Source organism: Tauraco erythrolophus, chromosome 8, assembly GCF_009769465.1.
Source record: "Tauraco erythrolophus isolate bTauEry1 chromosome 8, bTauEry1.pri, whole genome shotgun sequence".
Classification (NCBI taxonomy): Eukaryota; Metazoa; Chordata; class Aves; order Musophagiformes; family Musophagidae; genus Tauraco; species Tauraco erythrolophus.
The window spans coordinates 36,694,378-36,706,944 of NC_141472.1; the positions used below are offsets into that span (position 1 = coordinate 36,694,378).

General features: G+C 40.2%; 1 protein-coding gene across 2 annotated transcripts in view; it reads right to left on the reverse strand.

The window, feature by feature from the left end:
- Positions 1-12,567, reverse strand: part of NCKAP5 (NCK associated protein 5) — a 374,281-nt gene that overhangs the window by 44,057 nt on the left and 317,657 nt on the right. The window lies entirely within an intron of this gene.

Genomic DNA, 12,567 nt, shown 5'->3' on the forward strand with positions numbered 1-12,567 from the left:
ATGTCAACAATTCAGGTCTCTGACTGAAGACATTAATCAAAGCTCCTCAAACTCAATTAAAAGTGGCAAAGCTAACAACAAAATCAGGAATAGGCATTCTATCCTCAGAGTGAGAATTTGGTAAGGTATATGCCGATACAGCTCAAATATAATTGATAATTCAGGTGAAAATGTGTTTTTTGTAAAAATTCTACTTGATGTTATTTTAGAAAAGGAGCGCAATGTCTATGTGAGCACAGTTGAAACACATGTTTAAAATAACTCAAAACATACTAATTCAAAATGCTTTTTGGTTTGCTCAGTTGTGCTTCAGGTATATGAATTAGAGTTAATAGGAAATGCATGACTGAAGCTTCATACACACATCTACAGATGGTCCTAGCCAGAAGCAAAAAACATGTGAAGCAGAAAAGTTTCAAAAGGAAGGACTCATACTGTTACAGAGAATACTGACATGTACTATCCTGTAGTATGATAACAAGGCACAGTCCTGATTTGACAGATAAAAAAGAATATAGATTGGGCCAGATTGTAGTGTAACTCAACATAGCAGCATTAACTTCAGAGGTGAAGAACCTGGCCATCCTGTTTAATTGACACTTTCAGCCTGAATGAGACCAGCAGATTCTCAGTATCTTGAATAATAATTAGACTGTATCCTATTTATAACGTATAAAGAGGTATGCTTCTTCTCATTCTAGTGATAAAATTTGGTATTTCTGGGTGAAGAAATGTAATGACAAAGAAGGAAATTAACAGCAAATCATTGTGGCTAATAAGGAGGTGTTGATCCAAAATATTAATTCTCTCCACAGAATGAAGACAAGCTAGACAGTAGGCTGCAGCAGTGCTGCAGAGGAATTGGCAATTAGACAAGTGCTATGTGTAACTATCTTTTAAAGTACAAAGAAATGATTTGTCTTTGCCAGACTGTGAAGAAGGTAAGCTGACATAAATTAGAAGACACTAAGGGATGTTAGTTTCTTATTATTCACATTGGCAAGGTTATCCATCATCTTCAAGGAACATAAATAACAACTAGAAAAATACACAGAAAGTTTCACTCTATTATCACAGGCTCCTTCCAACCATCATTTCAAAATTAATCCCTGCAGAAATATCCAAATGCCAAACGAGAGTCAAGAACACAGTACAGCAGACACTATTCATCCCATTTCTAGTGGCCTAAACCCACATAATGCTTTTCCTCTTGCAGCTCTCTGGATTCTGCAGAGTAGCCTGTTCACCTTCTCACCTGTGTGAAAAACACGCGCTACTAAAATTCCACTGAAAAGATGCAGAGCAACTCAGCAGAAGGAGAGGATAATCAATCAGCTTCATGTACCAGAGTGAGCTGTTTCTGATGAGCAAGTCCTGGGATGGTAAATGCAGAATGCTGCTCCACACCGCCCTGAAGGCCACTCAACAGCATGACCACCCCAAATCTTCAGTAACATGAATATTGCAGCGTAAGAACTCAGGGCTGCCATATGTTTTGTAAAGCCTCCCAAAGAAATGGAGCATTGGTCGTGGATGGATTTAGAAGAATATCCTTGAAGATACTCAAAACTCAACTGATGAAGTCCCAGAGCAGGAGGACTTCCAACCTACGTGCTTCTAGGGCTATATTTCTACACACAAGACCTTCAGTTGTTCCTGCAATTCCCACTGGTTACTAAACAGTATTTCCCCTCACAGATGCCTCATTTTAGCTACTCCGGTTCAGAACAGTAAATAAAGCACAGACACGGGTCATTTCAATGGTGTTGAAGGATCAGAAAATGAAGATTTTGAAGTACAAAGGGGAAGAACAGTGTTTGATAATTGCATTAAAATGTAAATGCTTTGAGGATATCAGATGGAGGCATGAAATGGCATAAATTTTGAGGAACTGACAGAGGCATTTAGGTGAGTGAAAAAATAAATGTAACTGCTTTTTACCCAGCCAAGCTCAGTTCTGTTTGTGCACTTTCACACATGCTTCCTATGTGAAGCATTCTGAGGACAGTGAGACCATGATAGATAAGGAGGTTGTGAGGGTCTCTCCCATATCTTCCAGGCCCCTTATGGCACTAGGTTTTGAAGGTTTTTTTGGTTTTGGTTTTTTTTTTTTGTTTTTTATGAACAAGTTTGGATCCTGATATTGCTAGAGACAAGCAGTTTATTTTAGTATTGTTACTTCATCACTGTTTTAGCGATTGGGAACCTAGTCCTTTGGAATAACATCCAAGCTGGCTGGATATATCAAATGAGCATGTTGTTAAGTTGCCTGCTGCACTGAAGTCCCATTTCAAAGCTCCAGCCCAGGAAGCACACTTACTAAAGCAATACAGTCAGCACCTACAGATTTAACACCTACCTCTCAGCTTCCACATGCACACAGGGCTTTAGAAAACGGCTTTGTTACCGATGTACAAATAAACGCATGCATACTTGTACTGTTGTCATGTATAGGGGATTAATGAAAAATCTAATACCTTATCACAACTTGTATCAAAACAAAACATTTTTGAGCATGCAGATTTGAAATAGGAACAGATTCAGGTCGGAAATGGATTTGGTGATAACTAGTTTTGTTTGATGGCTCTTAAGGACAGCAACCTCACACGTAGAGACTTCTAGGTATTCTACAGCTTTACTGGGTGGTGATGGGGAAGATAAACCAAACATTTTTCCTTTATCTGATCATGTGTAAATGAACGATTCAACTGCTATATCAGTGGTAAGATGATTGCTAAATGTTTCTTCTCAACTTCTATCAATGGCTTGATGAAAGGAATTAACACTGACAGTGATAAGTTGTTTTCTCAGGCACTGAGACTTCATGACAAGAGAGGATTTCTTTTGCGGTCAAAAGACATTTTTATCAGTTGAATATTGTTCTTCATTAAATGCATTAGAGGCGTCCAAGGATTTGCCTGAAACTTAAGCAACTTCTGGATTATCCTTTTGCCTCTCCAGAGTGATGTGGATCATCTCTCTTTACTGAATGCACAGGCTGTAATGCAGATCAATTTGTTCACCATCTTTCCTCTGTCACTTACTCGGTTACATTTATCTCAGTAACTCATTACAGACCTCACCTAATTTGTCTCCAGGATTTGAGGGTTCTTTAATGTAAATGTGTTTGCTCAAATATGTCAGGCTTAATGGACGTGTTTTAGGATGATGCATGTCAGACTTAATGTATTTACCACATTAATCAGGCTTGTTTCCTTCACATCTATTTCCATTCCCTGAGAACGAGAAAACATGAATTCCATAGCTGTTTACTTAGTACTCCAGTAAAAGCACCCAAAGTTTTAGTAGTTTACATAATGGTGGATAAAACTGTCTTTTGTTTGGCAGAGAGTGGTGTCCAGCATTTTTTCTTCTCTTACTGGAAGCTTGGTGCAAGCTTGGTAAACAAGCAGATGAAATGCTATTGTTTTCATCAAGTTTTGGAATAGGCAATTGGATAACTTCTAATTAAGTATTATGAGTATGTACATTAAATGGCATATTCAGAAATTGAATCTTGAATACAGTTTTCCAGTTCTAGTGTTCATCAGATCTAGATTTCAGAAAGAAACCAAGAGAAAAAAGGCAGATGACACTGGAGCAAGGATCTGTTGATTAGAAATTGTATCAATATGGAAACAAAAAGGCAGGTTCTATGTCATGGTCTACATTTACGGGGAGTCAGATAGTGAGAATACTGGGGCACCAGACAAGCAGTAAAGAGTGATCACCAGTTTTAAACAATAAAGGTAGAACAAACATGAGGGGAAAGGTGAGAAAATAATATCTTGGCAGTAACTGGTTATATCTAGGAAAACCATACAGAAGAACCAGAAAGAAAAGAGGAGTCAGAGACAAACAAATTTACCTGGGGTACTAGAAAGAATGCAGGTCCTTGTCCTCATAGAAAAGTCTGTTTATGAAGTGGGGTTTTTTATTATCAAATATATATTTTCATAATATGGCTACTGGGTGCTGAATAAAACCATATCAGAATACATAGATAAGGCTATCATCCTTAGTATTTTGATACCTTAATACAAATAATTATAATGCTGATGTTTCATTTTAAGTCAAATCCACTTACATCTACAACATGTTGTATGTCCTACAGTATATGCTATCAGTATTTGCTATCAGTATATCTGTAAAACTGCTATCAAGTTGCTAGCAACTTATCTATAAAACCTGCTGTGATGGACATTCCTGGTTTCTACTAAAAATGTAGTTTGATCACGTTTCTTTGCTGCACATGAAGCTTAAAGGGGTGGGCTTTAAAACATAACACAACATACAAACCAAAAACATTTCCTTTCTGGAACATTAGGCATCTAAGGGAGTCAACCAAATGTTCTCTAAAGAAGACAAATCTCCCAAAAGTTGCTTAAAATGCAGACCTTCCTTTTTCTGACCAGACTGCCTTTAAATTAAACTGCAGAACCCTTCTGCAAGGTTGTTCTTGGAAAGCAGAAAAGACGATGATAAAGCCTGCTACAAGGCAGATGATTATCAAGAACTTTAATGGAATTGAGCGCTGGGCTACAGCAGAGCTACAAAAGAATCCCTTCACCTCAGTGTGTGTTTTTGTTCTAACACAAAGCAGCAAAGTCTACACTGCACTTTTAATGTTGCTTTGATAGTGTGGAAGTACAACCCTCTATCTAGCTAGAGAATTTCCAAACCCTTTTAAGGATCTGCAGGTGTTTTCTCTGTATTACAGAAATGCCAGTATCTATAAGGTTCCTATTTAATGTTGAATGAATCAATTTTGAGCAACTGACCTGGGTCTCTAATGAAAATTTGACAAAAAGAAGACCAATGTCTTCAAAGTTTCAAAAATGTTGACTACATTTATCTTTGTAGTCTTCACCTGGCTCTGAATTTCACCTGAAATACTCCAAACAAAGAACAGAGGTCAATGGCACAGTTAGATTTCTTTCCAAGAACTGTGAATCTTTTGACTGAGGATTCTAACCCCAGCCTGCCTCAGGGAATTAACTTCCCATACAATTTCAGTAGGTAGTATCTTGTGTTCCAGTGGAACAGATAGTACCAACAACACCCAAATGCATTTTGGATTGCTACTACCAATTCTTGCGTTATTGAGAATTTGCTCTTTAGAGTACCCACAATGCTCAAGCAAACTTCAGGTCTATTCGGATTTTTTAATTTGTTTTATTTTTACCAGTGATGTCATTCCAAGGACAAAACCTACCTGCAGTGATGTCCCTGATGTCAAAGGTCAACAGGCTTTTATTAAAGAATTAATCTGGCCTTTTAGTTCAACCAGTGACATATTAATGATAACAGTTGAAAGCAAAAACTTTCCCATTCAGTAAAATAAATCCTTTAGATGAACTGTTCATGCTTTCATGTACTCCCTGAACTTCAGTGCTTTCATAGAATCATAGAATGGTTAGGGCTGGAAGGGACCTTCAAAGGTCATCTAGTCCAACCCCCCTGCAAGGAACAGGGATATCTCCAACTAGATCAGGTTGCTCAGGGCCTTGTCCAACCTGGCCTTGAACGTCTCCAGGGATGGAGCATCCACCACCTCTCTGGGCAACCTGTTCCAGTGTTCTACCACTCTCATAGTAAAAAATTTTTTCCTAATATCCAACCTGAACCTACCTCCCTCTATTTTAAAACCATTACCCCTTGTCCTATCATAACTGGCCCTCCTGAACAGCCTCTCCCCATCTTTCCTGTAGGCCCCCTTGAGGTACTGGAAGACCGCTATAAGGTCACCCCGGAGCCTCCTCTTCTCCAGGCTGAACAGCCCCAACTCTTTCAGCCTGTCCTCATAGGAAAGGTGCTCCAGCCCTCTTATCATCTTCGTGGCCCTCCTCTGGACCCTCTCCAACTGGTCCATGTCCTTCTTATGTTGGGGGCTCCAGAACTGGACGCAGTACTCCAAGTGAGGTCTCACAAGGGCAGAGTAGAGGGGGAGAATCACCTCTCTCGACCTGCTGGCCACGCTCCTCTTGATGCAGCCCAGGACGCGGTTGGCCTTCTGGGCCGCAAGAGCACATTGCCGGCTCATATTGAGCTTCTCGTCCACCAGTACTCCCAAGTCCTTCTCCTCAGGGCTGCTCTCGATCCAATCACCACCCAGTCTGTATTTATGCCTGGGATTGCCACGACCCACTTCGACCAGAAGTGCTTGTTTGAATGAATCATTTAGGAATTGCTAAGGTTAGAATGACCACTGGAAACCCACTATGGTGAATACACATAGAAATATCTGTGACAATAAAAAAAAATCTCTTTCTTTGTATTGAAACCTGAGTATAAATTTAAGAATAGACTTGAAACCTTCTCAGACACCTCTCATCAGCCTGTTCAGGCTGGTGAATATATGCTGAGATTGTGTTTTGTGTGAAGCTTGAGTGCATCATAAGCAAAAAGTATATTCAATGTTGACTCGCTTCTTTAGCAAATTTGTCACTTATTTGGGGTGACGAAGAGAAAAGGAAACTGGACCCAAAGAAATGATTAGCATGCAGTTTTCAAACTTGAGGTTTGGTAAATCACCAAAGTGATTGGAAAAGGGCAAACATAACCCCCATCTTTAAAAAAGGGACCAAGGACAACCCGGGAAATTACAGACCAGTCAGCCTTACCTCTGTGCCAGGTAAAATCATGGAACAGATTCTTCTGGTAGCTGTACTAAGGCACATAAAAAATAACCAAGTGGTTGGTGACAGCCAACATGGCTTCACTAGGGGCAAGTCATGCCTGACTAATTTAGTGGCCTTCTACGACAAAGCTACAGCACTGGCTGACATGGGTAAAGCAATGGATGTAATTTTCCTGGACTTGTGCAAGTTGTTTGACACTGTCCCACATGACATCCTTGTCTCTAAAATGGAGAGACAGGGATTTGACAGATGGACCACTTGGTGGATAAAGAACTGGCTGGATGGTTGCACTTAAAGTGTAGTGGTCAATGGTGTGATGTCTACATGGAGACCAGTGTCAAGCGGTGTCCCTCAGGGGTCTGTTCTGGGTCCAGTGCTGTTCAACATCTTTGTCAGCAACATGGATGACAGCATTGAGTGCACCCTCAGTAAGTTTGCCGACGACACCAAGCTGTGTGGTGCCGTGGACCCACTTGAGGGAAGAGATGCCATCCAGAGAGACCTTGATAGGCTCGAGAAATGGGCCAGTGCAAACTGCATGAGTCAAAATGCAAGGTCCTTCACCTGGGTTGGGCCAATCCTAGGCACAAATACAAACTGGGCACAGAGTGGGTTGAGAGTAGCCCTGAAGAGAAGGATTTGGGGGTGTTTATAGATGAGAAGCTCAACATGAGCCGGCAGTGCGCTCATGTGGCCCAGACGGCCAACCGCATCCTGGGATGTATCAAGAGAAGTGTGGTCAGCAGGTCAAGAGAGGTGATTCTCCCCCTTTACTCTGCTCTTGTGAGACCCCACCTCGAATACTGTGTCCAGTTCTGGTGTCCCCACCATAAGAGAGACATAGATCTGTTGAAGCATATTCAGAGGAGGGCCACAAATATGATCCAGGGGCTGGAGCACCTCTGCTACGAGGACAGGTTGTGGGAGCTGGGATTGTTCAGCCTTGAAAAGAGAAGACTTCGGGGGGACCTAATAGCTGCCTTCCAATACCTGAAGGGAACCTACAGGAAGGCTGGGGAGGGACTTTTTACAAGAGTGTCCACTGATAGGACAAGGAGAAATGGGTTTAAGTTGAAGCAGAACAGATTTAGATTAGATTTTAGGAAGAAGTTCTTCAGTACGAGGGTGGTAAGACTTTGGAATAAATTGACCAGAGAAGTTGTGGATGTCCCCTCCCTGGAGGTGTTCAAGGCTAAGTTGGACAGAGCCTTGAGTAGGCTGATCTAGTTGAGAGGTGTCCCTGCCCATGACAGGGAAGTTGGATTAGATGATCTCTGAGGTCCCTTCCAGCCTATGCCAATCTATGATTCTATGATTCAAAGTGTTAATGTCTGAGAAAACAGCACACTTTCCTCCTTCAGCCTCAGCATAGGTTTGCATCAATACTGCAGAATTATATGATTAATTACGACTAACTTTCCACTTCATTACAGATATACATTTCCAAAAAGGAAACAAGATCAGGAACCTTTTAATATGTGTAGGAACCTTTTAATACTTGTAGAGCAAAAAATACTTTTGCTCCTTCAAGGTGCCTGTATTTTAGCCTTAACAGATGATTATTACAATCAAGGAAACTTTCTTTGGTATGACAAAGACACATGGTTACTGTATACCATAGTATTCTCATGTGAAGTTGTCTGCAAGAATTAATTCTTCAGTAATCAGCATTTGTTTGCTTGTGCCATGGATTTTTGGCTTTTCTCTTGAAGCTGTTTATCAATGAAAACTCTTAATACATTATAATTAATACAATCACACTTTTCCAGGAGTGGCTGCTAATTTGAAACAGTACTTGAAATATGAAACATTAAACTTTCTCACAAAAGCTTTTTTCTTCTCAGGATGTCCAATTATTGACTTCTCTATGTAAAGGTGTCATTTGTAACTGTCTTGTAGTATTTTTGGTCATTGTGACAACAGGGAAATTCAAGACAAACACTTATACTTCTGCTCCCTTAGGGGAAACAGAATTCTTTTTCTTTGTAAAATGAAGGCTTTTTAATATTTACATGGGAGCAATGCTGTCAGGAGCTTCATACATTGTCTTTGCCTTCAATGAAAGACTTTTATTTATAGGAGTATTTGGAGACCCTGCCATACCTGTCCAAGCTGGGGAGTGTCTCATGACATGAAGGGAAAGTCAAACTTTTTATTGTGTCCTTTCTCTTCTTAGGTACTTCAGCATTTCCCACTACATCACTCTTTCAAAACCCAACTACTTTATTACAAAGGGCTTGAGGAAGGAGCTCTGAAGATGACTGGACCTGAAAGTGATACTCATGGATTCCCAGGTCTCCTGTCTGTGGGAAGTGGGAGTACAGGCAGCATGTGTGCTGCCAGGGCCACATTTGGCATCCTCACTGACACTACAGCAAAAGCATCCAGGGTATAACATATTTTTGTTTTTGGGTTTTTTTTTTTTTATGTTTTAAATATATTTTTAAGTACAATATAGCACAATACAAATGACTGCATCACATGTGTTCATCATCATGTGTTCCTGAGATATAGGTATACTAGAAGAAAAATTTTATACTATGCATTCTTGTATTTTTTCAATTTAGCAAATCCAAAGAGTCAGCAAAATACTTAAATTTGTTTAGATGAACAACTGACAATGAATTAAAGACCTAGCAACTGGCATTTTACAGGTTTTTTGCTTAACACACCCAGGAGTAAGTATCTCATTATTAGAAAGTGATGAACCAGCATTGTCTTACACAATACCAACCTTGAAGACTGTTCAGTTATATGTCTCTTGTTTATTAGCTAACTGGGCAGAACTGATGTCAATTTAGGTACTTTACAGCGACAACTTGTCCTGGTTTCAGCGACACAACTGCAGCAACACGTGTTTTTCCTATTCTGTAAAGAACATCTTCCTTGCTTAATCATAGCCTTTCTACAGCTTCTATACATTCAGCTCTATTTTGTTAACTGTTCAAATCAAAACCAGTAGAATAAACTCATTAAAGTACAGCTATAAAACCACGGTGAACTTTGCTTTCTTAAAACAACTGCTTATGATGGTGAAAAATGCAGTAAGAAATGAATCTTCAAGATTTCAAAGATATTCCTGTTCTGGAAGAACCTCTAACACTGTGAAACTGTTCTATGAAAACAACAGAGCAAAAGCCTCCACCAGGACATGAACTGCCCTCTTTGATCAGACGAAGGACCTGGCTCACTATCATGTGCTTGACATGGCAGCAAGGTATAGCGTTTACAGAGCTGTCCCCCTGTATTACTCCCTTCTGCTTCTGACAACCAGAAGCTTCAGAGTTGACAACAAAGAAAGCCAAATTTGGTGCTCTCACATCTCAGGTAAAACTCCTTACCAACAAGTTCTTTATAATTGTCACAAATTCTTCGTTGTGTATGGTTTTGAGTAAATATCGCAAACTGACATGGAAAATGTTCCAAATGAACGTTTCTTAAAGCTGCATGGAGTTTCGGTCTTGAAAAAAATCAGTATCTTTCTATGAAATACTTTGTATCAAAAAAATGCCAGAACCTCTATCAAAGAGTTTGGTAAAAGAATCTGAACAAGATCTAGGAAAGTTTTCTATCCACAAAGAGCAATGTGGACATACTGCAGCAAAACCACCAATGTAAGATAAAACATAGGCTGATGAGAGTGGAATAAAAGACAGCACAATACTGATTCAGGAGTATTCAGGAAGTGCACTTAGATCCATTCTTCTAATTTCCCAGGCTTGGGCTTGTCCTGCTGAGATAAGTAATGACTGGTACATTCTGCATTAGGACTCACTGTGCTAACACTAATAAATTTGCTTAGACTTCTATTATTTCTACTGTGTCGATGCTGCCTATTGCACATAATGTCTCCCATCATCAGAGTTTCCTGATATTAAGAACTAGATCCTCAGAACAAACTCCTTGAGCTATTCTAGATGGTTTGACAAGGCAGAACAGGGATAGCTGGCATCCTGTGTTGAGCCTTTAAGAGATCATAGAATCATAGAATGGTTTGGGTTGGAAGGGACCTTAAAGATCATCTAGTTCCAACCCCTCTGCCCTCCACTACACCAGGTTGCCCAAAGCCTCATCCAACCTGGCCTTGAACACTGCCAGGGATGGGGCATCCACAACTTCTCTGGGCAACCTGTTCCACTGCCTCACCACTCTCAGAGTGAAAAATTTCTTTCTTATATCTAACCTAAATCTGCCCTCTTTCAGTTTAAATCCAGGGAATTCCCTTTTGTCTAGGGAAAAGAAGATGCTTTTGCAATTGTCATAATTCAGATGACGGAAAGGTCTTTATACGAGCTATAGGAATTTCCCAAGGGCAGCACTCCCTGGCATTCTGCAGCACTACATACTGTGGACTTGTATAGACCCAGGCCACAGACCTACCTGTCACTTTATCCGTGTCATCAGCCCTGAAAAACGTGAAGAAAAAGGACTTTGGGCCATAGGAGGGCTGGACCCACAGTGATCACCTCTCCCAGCTAACTGAGGGCCTCACGAACCCAAGGCACGACTGAAGTCTGACTTTGGGGAATGCCAACCAACCTGCTCCATAACCACTATGTCCCGTCAGAGACAGATTTAGTGCCTGTGGGAGGAGCAAAATATTAACGCTCTCAAATCCCACCTGCATTACATATTACAGGACCCAATAACAAAGTAATATAACCCAATAACAAAGTACTATATTGAAATACATAGCAATTAGGTCTCAGCCACAACCATCAATTACACCAGGGAAGCAATGAAGTCTTCTCAGAAAAAGGCTCTGCAAATATCTGGGTTTTTTTTCTTATTCAGTATCTAGATTAAAAAATTAAACCCAAACATTTCACATGAATTCAAACTAAAAGTCTTCAGAGTTTTGGAGTGGAGACAGAATAATTATTTGTCTGATGAAAAATAATTCTGAACAACCTTGAGTGAGTCAATCTCTTTTGGCCAATTTCTAACAACAAAAAGTAAGTCTTTTATTCACAGAGTGAGGAACATGTATTTCACTTTTCAGGGCTCGTGCCTAGCCAGTCGCAGAATCCCCTCAGAGTCTTACATTGCATTCTTGTCATTTAGTTTCTGTAATGGAGCCACGTTATGGCTGAGTTCTTAGAGAGGGAAGAGTTTAGGGATCTATTCTGCAAGTAAGGCAGCCAGAGTTTATTTGGGACTGAATTTGGGACTGAAGAGGATGTACAAGTCAATAAAGCACACAAACGTTTTCCTGCTACCCCAAAGAGAAATGTGTTTTGACATGATATCTCTGTTCAGCCCCACTTGCTGGGCTGACAGTACTAGGGAAATGAAAGAGCTTCTGGCTAACAAAATCACTTAGAGTGTCCTGAAAACACCGAATCAGATTTTAACTATTGCTGCAGTCTCTGCCTGCAAAGGGAACTTGCTGAAGGAGAATCCTTCTCATTCAGAGTCAGTTCCTTATATTGGTGACATACTGCTCTAATACAGATATCAAACAGACCTCCGTTTTGTCCTCCATGGTCTACTAGATATTTTAACATGTACTGAGGTTAACAATTACTACATGCCAATCAAGAAGCAGGGCAGACACTGCTGGAAAGTGTAGAGCAGTGGCAACTTTATTTTCAATAACAGTTTTACGGCATTCTGAACAGACACCTGGTTTGCTACTCCTGGTTTTGTTTAGCACAGTAATTATTCTGCTATTCAGAATTCTGTTCTGACTTTTACTAATTCAAGGCCAGATAACAGAGTTACAGTATATCAGTATTATTCTCACTGAAAGTATCACGCACAACAATCCTTGAGTTAAGTCACTATATGAAACCGACTGCTTTTGGAGGCTGAAATGATCTTTCATAGCCTGATTCCAAAGCCCTTCTGTCAAGCATTGCATTGTTCCACAATAGGTAATAGTGTGTACTCATTTTTGATATAGCTGGTAAAAACTGGCTATCCA